Here is a 10,879-nt window from a genome sequence, read left to right as displayed (position 1 = left end):
TGGAAGTTTGCCTACATTCAACCTGTTCCTAAAAAGGGTGACCGCTCTAATCTAATCCCTCAAACTACCGTCCTATTGCTTTAATTTCCTGCCTATCTAAAGTTTTTGAATCTATCCTCAACAGGAAGATTCTTAAACATCTATCACTTCACAACCTTCTATCTGATCGCCAGTATGGGTTCCGTCAAGGCCGCTCTACTGGTGATCTTCTGGCTTTCCTTACTGAGTCTTGGTCATCCTCTTTTAGAGATTTTGGTGAAACTTTTGCTGTTGCCTTGGACATATCAAAAGCTTTTGATAGAGTCTGGCACAAAGCTTTGATTTCCAAACTACCCTCCTACGGTTTCTATCCTTCTCTCTGTAACTTCATCTCAAGTTTCCTTTCTGACCGTTCTATTGCTGCTGTGGTAGACGGTCACTGTTCTTCTCCTAAATCTATTAAGAGTGGTGTTCCTCAGGGTTCTGTCCTGTCACCCACTCTCTTCTTATTATTCATTAATGATCTTCTAAACCAAACTTCTTGTCCTATCCACTCCTACGCTGATGATACCACCCTGCACTTTTCCACGTCTTTTCATAGACGTCCAACCCTTCAGGAGGTAAACATATCACGCAGGGAAGCCACAGAACGCCTGACTTCTGATCTTTCTAAGATTTCTGATTGGGGCAGAGCAAACTTGGTATTGTTCAATGCCTCAAAAACTCAATTCCTCCATCTATCAACTCGACACAACCTTCCAGACAACTATCCCCTCTTCTTCAATGACACTCAACTGTCCCCATCTTCTACACTGAACATCCTCGGTCTGTCCTTTACTTATAATCTGAACTGGAAACTTCACATCTCATCTCTAGCTAAAAGCAGCTTCTATGAAGTTAGGTGTTCTGAGACGTCTCCGCCAGTTTTTCTCACCCCCCCAGCTGCTAACTCTGTACAAGGGCCTTATCCGTCCATGTATGGAGTATGCTTCACATGTCTGGGGGGTTTCCACTCATACTGCTCTTCTGGACAGGGTGGAATCAAAATTTTTTCGTCTCATCAACTCCTCTCCTCTAACTGACTGTCTTCAGCCTCTCTCTTACCGCCGCAATGTTGCATATCTAGCTGTCTTCTACCGCTATTTTCATGCTAACTGCTCTTCTGATCTTGTTAACTGCATGCCTCCCCTCCTTCCGCGGCCTCGCTGCACAAGACTTTCTTCTTTCCCTCACCCCTATTCTGTCCACCACTCTAATGCAAGAGTTAACCAGTATTATCAATCATTCATCCCTTTCTCTGGTAAACTCTGGAACTCCCTGCCTGCTTCTATATTTCCACCTTCCTATGACTTGAATTCCTTCAAGAGGGAGGTTTCAAGACACTTATTCATCAATTTTTGACCACTGCTTTGACCCTTTTATGGGACTGGCATTTCAGTGTGCATTTTTTTTTTTATTAGATTTTTGTTGCCCTTGGCCAGTGTCCTTCCTACATAAAAAAAAAAAGCCGTAATCCTTTCCCCACTGCCTTATTTTCGACCTTTTCTTTTCTTTTTTTTTTCATTTTCGACCTTTTCTTATTTTTTTTTTTATTTTCGATCTTTTCTTTTCTTTTTTCATCCCACTGTTCCTTGGGTTCGTCATCCACGTGTTAATATGCATCACTTGTTCCCACTGTATCTGCAGCAAAATTAAAAAGAAAAAAAAAAAGCAATGTAAAGGCACGACCTCTGTACTTCTTCCTGCACACCTCACCTTGTCCTCACACGGCCGGCGTGTTCACTGTCACTCAACTCATTCAACTCTTGCATTTTCACTCGGTGAAGTTCCTTGTCACGCTGTACACATCATTGACATTTTGTAATGAATACTACCACAAAAAAAAAAAAAAAGGGGGTTGGGGAAAAGGAAAATACTTTTGGCTAAGGACACAAGAAAAACCTATCCCAGTATTTCCACGTCTCGTCCTCAAATGTCTCCATGACTTTCGATGCCTCAGCCGCCCATTGTTCCTCGCAGACACAAAAAAGTCTTCATTCTGGGCGTGCACCGAGCCGCGTGCACACCAGCAATAGCAGAGCCCTTCTTCATCGCCTGCTGGGACTCATGGCCTCCCGCTCCTCGCCTCCCGTCATCCGAAAAATGTTTCTTGCAGCAAACACTCCCTGCCACCTCCCAGCCCCGCACTGTGTTGTATTATCACAGATGATATTATTTCATGAACTTAGGAAACACCAGATAAATTTATGCATGTTGCACACAATCTCTCTCTCTCTCTCTCTCTCTCTCTCTCTCTCTCTCTCTCTCTCTCTCTCTCTCTCTCTCTCTCTCTCTCTCTCTCTCTCTCTCTCATACACACACACACACACACACACACACACACACACACACACACAGTTCGTTAATGTATTCATGAATGTCTGTCTATCTGTCTATAGATATTTGTATCTATCAGTCTATAGTATATACTCTCTCTCTCTCTCTCTCTCTCTCTCTCTCTCTCTCTCTCTCTCTCTCTCTCTCTCTCTCTCTCTCTCTCTCTCTCTCTCTCTCTCTCTCTCTCTATATATATATATATATATATATATATATATATATATATATATATATATATATATATATATATATATATATATATATATATATATATATATATATATATATATATATATATATATATATATATATATATATATATATATGTGTGTGTGTGTGTGTGTGTGTGTGTGTGTGTGGAACGATATACAACAACCAATTAGCCATAAATACTTTGGGTAATTGCAGGGGAAATGAGAAGCAGCTCAGTACTTAATGAAAGCTACAAATCCCGTTATTAGTTATTAGCATTTTTATTCTATTATACTGTATCTTTCTTTATTTTTATCTATAATTGTTATTACTATCACTCATAATTATGTTCACAATGATAATTTTCATTAGCTGCATCATTATAATTAGTTTTATCAATAATATCACCAATACTCTTCCCATTGTTATCATCATCATCATCACCACCATGCTTCAGCTATCGATGTCATAAGATATGAGCAGACCCATAGGTGACTTTCAGAGTAATAATACAAGCAGGGCGACCACCACCTCCCCAGTTCAGCAATAAGAAGCAAGACAAACGAAGGTGAAACACTCCTCACCACATGCTGGCACAGAGATACGAACAGCCAGAGAGGAAAAATTGAAAAAAAAAAGTTAAATGAGACTCTAATAAGCAATCCTGTAAGCAGGGCAGCAATATTCCCTTGCAACTCCATGGTACGCATTGTCTCTTTTCAGTGATCATCATTACAACAGACTGATTCTTATTGGCTTTCTCTTCTTTGGCTCATGATTAGTCGCTCATGATTAGTGTTTGTTTGGCCAAGCTGAAGCACTTTGTCGTGAAATGTGCGTAATGGAGGCTGGGCTGCTATGGGCTCCGCCCGGGGAGGGATGGAAGGGGATAGATTTTCGTAGGGTGGTCTGGTGTGTGCTGGGTGGGACTGATCAGAATAAATACAGTATGGGATGAGCTTGGGTGCGAGGCCCGCCCCTGGGTGAGCAGGCTCAGAGGTGAGCTGTGAGGCGTGATTACATCGCTTGTAACGGTATCTTTACTTCTTAAGCAAGAGAGGAAAGTCACCTGTGGTACATGTGAATGTATCACCAATGCTTAGCAAGATCAAAACGTTCCTACTAAACAACAGGGCATGTGACACATCAGTTGTTTCTCGCTATAGTATTTAGAAGCGCCTGCGGATCGTCCCTGTGCAGCATTTGTCAGGCCGCAAGACAACACTTGTGGCTGGGGCGACTAAAACCCCTAACTCTTCACCCGTGCTACACAATCCACCACAACGCACCGCCCGCTTGCATCAAATGAATGATGGAGTTCTAGCAGGTCATCTGCGTGGAGAACACACTCGGGTACCCTTCACGAGCCGCGCAGCCACTCAGCACAACTCAGCTTGACACAGCAGGACACTACAATATGCAGCAAATTGTCATGAATATATTTACGATGATGCAACCACTTTCAGCGCTCACTTTCACCTGTTACTGGGAGCACCTGTGTAATCCCCGGCGAGCAGAGGCAGTACCTATGTGGACCGATGGCTAATGAGTGGGATTGTGGCAGAGGGCGGCGGGCCGGGCGGTCATCACTCTTGCTAATTCGTTCATCACGAGCCTCGTCCATCGGCGAGGAGAGGCCCTAACGCTTCCGCGCTCACGACCCCTTACCACTCACACCTTATCACCGTAACCCATCCATTCCTGTACACCCTACAAAGTGATGATGATCCACCCCTCTAGATATGTAGAAAAGGTTAAAACATCTTTGATAACACGAGTTACTGTTTTCATTTTATAATTTGTATATCAGTAAAAATTCACGTTGTGTAACATAAAAGTTGGTCTATGCACCTACAAATGAGAGAGTGATATAAAAATGGAACTAGATTTCGCCTAAAAATGGCGAGATACGTGGCTACGCTGGGTTGTCTTCGACTAACACCGTTCTCCATTTCATCAAATGTTTTCTTTACGCAAATGAAGACACGTCACGGACTAAAAATAACCGGTTGGGTGGCAGAAAGGAAACAGACCAAAAAACGCTGCAGTAAAAGAGCCGACAAAGTGTTGCAAGAAGCACAGGCCAATTTAGCTTCCACAGCGACCTGATCCTCCCCCTCCCGAGAACCACACGCCGCTGCAGCACTCTTAAAAGTCGCCAAGGAACGTGAAGGACTCAGGGGTGTCTGCATCACTGGAGGGAACGTGCGAGCTTACCTTCACCCTTTGCTGTTCCTTACGCTCACGAAAGAAATTATATAAAACCTGCATGTGTAAATGTGTACCCTCTACGTAGTCTTGTTATCTATTTCTTTACATAGACATGTCCCTTGTACCGTTCATGTTGAAACTACAGTATTAAACTAACTTAGAGAAGGAAGTGCTTTGTTCAGTCCTTCCTTTTGTTTGATAAAAATGTCAAATCCATCCCGTGTTCAGTAAAAGCAGTGTTTAATCCGCCCAGTGTTTAGCAAAAGGAAGGTTAAGCACGTACTGTATTTCGTAAAAACAATGTTCACTTCGTCCTGTGTTTACTAAAAGCAACTTTCAATCCATCCCGTGTTTAGAGCAAGCAGCGTTGTGCGTGTCGTGCGTTAAGTGACAAAACAAAAATGTTACTGCACCTCATCTCGCACCATTTACTCAGGTATTGACGACGCTGTTTGAATCAGTAATATTCATGAACGTCAGTTGCAAGTGTGTGTGTGTGTGTGTGTGTGTGTGTGTGTGTGTGTGTGTGTGTGTGTGTGTGTGTGTGTGTGTGTGTGTGTGTGTAAAAATTAAACACACACACACACACACACACACACACACACACACACACACACACACACACACACACACACACACACACACACACACACACACACACACACAGAGAGAGAGAGAGAGAGAGAGAGAGAGAGAGAGAGAGAGAGAGAGAGAGAGAGAGAGAGAGAGAGAGAGAGAGAGAGAGAGAGAGAGAGAGAGAGAGAGAGAGAGAGAGAGAGAGAGAGAGAGAGAGAGAGAGAGAGAGAGAGAGAGAGGAAAATACAAGATGAGAATATCTCCTTCAAGCTGAAATGTAGCTTACTCGTACACAGTTGGCATCTCTTCACACACACACACACACACACACACACACACACACACACACACACACACACACACACACACACACACACACACACACACACACACACACACACACGTACTAATACAACGGGAATGCAGAACAAAAGAAAAAAATTGCACATTATTCATTGAATGGTCTTGGCAATACGATACAAATAAACAAGAAACAAACAAAGCAAAAAGTAACAAAAGGCAGTTTCTAAAGAGTTATCCTCTCTCTCTTTGTTTACTTTTAATTCGGGGTTTGAAAATTCTGCTCTGTTTCCTCTTTTCATTTTCTTTTTAATCTTTTCACAAGGAAACTGTTTTTTTTTTGGAAGGTATTCTTAAAGTGTTCCATTCACGTATGCTAATCTTGGTGAATGAACGCGGTGGTAATGATAGTATAATATTCACTTAAGTTGGCCATGTTTTCTACAAGACGCCGGCAAAGGGACCGCTTATTTCCCCTTGCACTTACACATTCATCGGTTTCCCCTCCCCTCACATACATGGCTAAGATGTCCCCCCCTCACCCGGCGAGACTTCTTTCTAGCTTTGATCTCGCTGCGACAGTCGATGTAATGAGGACACAGACACACGCGTGAAGAGATTTTTGCCGCGCCAATACACCTTTCCCTACACAAGGCCATCTAATTACTACCAGTATCTCTCCTTGTTCCTCGGCGTACGCGACTGAAACCATAACCCAAGATAAAACTTTCCGCTTAATGTCTCTGAATGGATATAAATTATGGTTATGGGTGGTGGTGGTGGTGGTAGCAGTGGTAATAATGGTTTTAACAGTATCGGCTGTACATATGACATCGGTATCGGTACAGTTTATGATATAAAGAAACAGAAAGGAAAATTGCCGATGTTGGAGTGAATTATAATACTTCATTTCTGGCCGATGCCGATACCATCAATACAGCCGATTCTCTTAACAAAAGAAAATGAATCATTTTTAGTTTCTTTGACATAAACTATCAAATAGCCAATACTGTATAATTCACACAAGCTTTGCAAGTCACACCGCTGTCGAATTTATTTTCAGAAGTTAAACTTTATCTCTTATGGATAATATAGAGTATTTGCGCTTCACACAGAGAGAAGCATTTCCTTTATTCACTAGAGCCATGGCTGAAGCTAAAACTAAGCAGATTTAATAATAAATGTAGAAAACAAATTATAATGGCTTCCGTGTATTTGGAAGTGATGCAACCTATTTATGTGGCAAGTAGCTTCTTTTTCTTCTTCTTGTGACCTGTTTCCCCTCATAGCGATTCTTGCCATCCACTCTTTCCTTCTGTCATTCTTTTACTGCTTCTGCTTCACTATTACACTGCTTCCTCATTCATTTTTCCTCAACTCTTAAAAAAAAAAAATAATAATACATTTGTGATCTTTCCAACAGTCTATGAAAAGATGTGGAAAAGTACAGGGTGGTGTATGTATGTATGTATGTATGTATGTATGTATGTATGTGTGTGTGTATATATATATATATATATATATATATATATATATATATATATATATATATATATATATATATATATATATATATATATATGTATAATTTTTTATGAAGAGGCACCGGCCAAAGGCAAAAAAAAAAAAATATATATATATATATATATATATATATATATATATATATATATATATATATATATATATATATATATATATATATATATATATATATACGAGGTGTGTCATTAAAGTTCCAGGACTGGTGTCCTAAAAGATGAATTTCAAACCCAAGCCACAAACCACCATATTTCCCCTTCAAAGTAATCCTTCTGGAGTATACAACTGCGCTCCCAACCCTCTACAGTCACTAATCTTTTTCTTACGTGCTTTTAAAATCATGTCCTCTGTTGCAGGTCGTTTAACAATGAGCGCTGAACAGCGAACAAACTTGAAGTTTTTGGTGCAGTTGGGGAAAACGCCGTCAGAAGCACTGGGTATGCTGCAAAAAGTGTACGGGGATGAGACAATGTCACGCTCACGTGTTTTTGAGTGGTGCAAGAGGTTCAAAGAGGGCCGGGAGGACGTGGAAGATGACCCCAGGAGTGGAAGACCCTCAACGAGCAGGAATGAGGCCAATGTTGAGCGTGTCAAGCAGATGGTGCGTGACGATCGTCGGTTGACTGTTCGAAAGATCGCAGATGAGCTTGGCATGAACCACAACAGCGTGTGGAAGATTATCACTGAAGATCTGGGCATGCGGAAAGTCTGTGCGAAGATGGTGCCGAGACTCCTGAACGATGACCAGAAGGGACGACGCATGCAGGTGTGTCAGGACATCCTCGAGCGTCTGGAAACTGAACCAGACTTGCTCAGGAGAGTCATCACCGGCGATGAGTCCTGGGTATTTGAGTACGACCCGGAGACCAAACGCCAGAGCCTTCAATGGAAGAGTCCGGCGTCGCCACGGCCGAAGAAAGCAAGGCAGTCCAGGTCCAGCTTCAAGGTCATGTTGATCGCTTTCTTCGATGTGAGGGGCATCGTCCACTGCGAGTTCTTGCCACAGGGCCAGACAGTCAACCAACATGTGTACAAAGAAGTACTGCGGCGTCTGCTTCGTGCAGTGCGCGAGAAGAGGCGGGAGTTGTGGCAGGGCAACTCGTGGCTGCTTCACCACGACAATGCGCCTGCTCACAATGCCCTGAGCATCAGAGAGTTCTTGGCCAAGAAGAACATCGCCGTGCTGGAGCAACCGCCCTACTCACCTGACCTCGCTCCGTGCGACTTCTTCCTCTTCCCCAAGCTCAAGGAGGTCATGAAGGGGACCCGTTTTGATGATGCGGACGACATCAAAAAGGCCGTGACGACGGAGCTGAGGAGCATCCCGCAAGAATCCTTCCAGCAGTGCATGCAAGCCTGGCAGAGAAGGATGGACAAGTGCATGCGGTGCCAGGGGGATTACTTCGAAGGAGATAACCTATAGTTTGTAGCCTGGATGTGAAATAAAACTTGTGTGGCATCAGTCCTGGAACTTTAATGACACACCTCGTATATATATATATATATATATATATAGATCACCAGTAGAGAGGACTTGACGGAACCCATACTGGCGATCAGATATCTTATTTATTTATTTATTTACTTATTTTTATGTAGGAGGGACACCGGCCAAGGGCAACAAAAATCTAATAAAAAAAAAAAAAGCCCACTGACATGCCCGTCCAGAATAGGGTCCAAAGTGGTGTTTAAAACTTGAAGGATAAGTATCTTGAAACCTCCCTCTTGAAGGAGTTCAAGTCATAGGAAGGTGTAAATACAGAAGCAGGAATGAGTTTCCAGAGTTTACCAGAGAAGGGGATGAATGACTGGGAATACAGGTTAACTCTTGCGTTAGAGAGGTGGACAGAATAGGGGTGAGAGAAGGAAGAAAGTCTTGTGCAGCGAGGCCGCGGTAGGAGGGCAGGCATGCAGTTAGCAAGATCGGAAGAGCAGTTGGCATGAAAATAGCGGTAGAATACAGCTAGAGATGCAACATTGCGTCGATGAGAAAAAGGCTGAAGACAGTCAGTTAGAGGAGAGGAGTTGATGAGACGAAAAGCTTTTGATTCCACCCTGTCTAAAAGAGCGGTATGAGTGGAACCCTCCCAGACATGTGAAGTTATAGGTGTTTAAGAATCTTCCTGTTGAGGATAGACTAAAAACTTTAGATAAGCAGGAAATTAAAGCAGTAGGGCGGTAGTTTGAGGAATGAGAACGGTCACCCTTTTTAGGAACAGGCTGAATGTAGGCAAACTTCCAGCAAGAAAGAAAAGCAGATGTTGACAGACAGAGTTGAAAGAGTTTAATTAGGCAAGGTGCAAGCACAGAGGCGCAGTTTCAGAAAACAATAGGAGGGATCCCATCAGGTCCATAAGCCTTCCAAGGGTTTAGGCCAGCGAAGGCATGGAAAACATCATTGCGAAGAATTAGTCAGAGGGTGTAGGAGAGGAAGGAATAAGCCCTGAATCATCCAAGGTAAAGTTTTAAGCAAAGATTTGAGCGAAGAGTTCAGCTTTAGAGATAGACGTGATAGCAGTGGTGCCATCTGGTTGAAATAAAGGAGGAAAAGAAGAAGCAAAATTATTGGAGATGTTTATGGCTAGGTGCCGGAAGTCACGAGAGGAGTTAGATCTTGAAAGATTTTGACACTTTCTATTAATAAAGGAGTTTTTGGATGGTTAGAGAACAGACTTGGCATGGTTTTGGACAGAAATATAAAACGTATGAGAGTCTGGTAATGGAAAGCTCAAGTGCCTTTTGTGGGCCACCTCTCTATCATGTATAGCACGGGAATAGGCTGTGTTGAACCAAGGTTTGGAAGGTTTTAGGCTGAGAAAAAGAGTAAGGAATGTACGCTTCCATGCCGGACACTATCACCTGTCATCCGCTCGGCACACAGAGATGGGTCCCTGACACGGAAGCAGAAGTCATTCCAAAATATCAGCAAAATACCTCCTCAAGTCACCCCAACTAGCAAAGGCAAAACACCAGAGGCACCTCCTCTTAGGGGGATCCTGAGGAGGTGTTGGAGCGATGGGACAGGATACAGATATGATAATGTGACCAGAGGAGCCCAACGGAGGAGATAGGTTAACAGCATAAGCAGAAGGATTAGAGGTTCGGAAAAGGTAAAAAATATTAGGTGTATCTCCAAGACAGGAATGCAAGTAGGGTGTTGCACCAATTCCTCTAGGCCGTGGAGGATAGCAAAGTTAAAGGCTAGTTCACCAGGATGGTCAGTGAAGGGAGAGTAAAGCCAAAGCTGGTGGTGAACACTGAAGTCTCCAAGAATGGAGATCTCTGCATAAGGGAAGAGGGTCAGAATGTGCTCCACTTTGGAAGTTAAGTAGTCAAAGAATTTCTTATAGTCAGAGGAGTTAGGTGAGAGGTATACAACACAGATAAATTTAGTTTGAGAGTGCCGTAGCCAGATGGTGAAAAACTCGCAAGATTTAAGAGCGTGGGCACGAGAGCAGGATAAATCGTTGCGCACATAGACGCAACATCCAGCTTCAGATTAAAAATGAGGATATAGAAAGTAGAAGAAAACAGAAAAGGGGCTACTGTCAATTTCCTCAGACACCTGAGTTTCAGTGAGGAAAAGAATGTTAGGCTTTGTAGAGAAGAGGTGGTGTTCTACAGATTGAAAATTATATCTAAGACCGCGAATGTTGCTGAAGTTAATGAAGAAAAGTTGAGGGTGATCGATACCAAAGGAGCA

The 10,879-nt window shown here is 42.8% G+C and overlaps 1 pseudogene; it reads right to left on the bottom strand.

The window, feature by feature from the left end:
* Nucleotides 1-1,974: 1,974 nt before the first annotated feature.
* LOC135104515 (KRAB-A domain-containing protein 2-like) overlaps nucleotides 1,975-10,879 on the bottom strand; it is a 28,187-nt pseudogene continuing 19,282 nt past the window's right edge.

The sequence above is a fragment of the Scylla paramamosain genome, chromosome 10 (genome assembly GCF_035594125.1).
Source record: "Scylla paramamosain isolate STU-SP2022 chromosome 10, ASM3559412v1, whole genome shotgun sequence".
Classification (NCBI taxonomy): Eukaryota; Metazoa; Arthropoda; class Malacostraca; order Decapoda; family Portunidae; genus Scylla; species Scylla paramamosain.
This window is presented reverse-complemented; position numbering and strand designations above follow the sequence as displayed.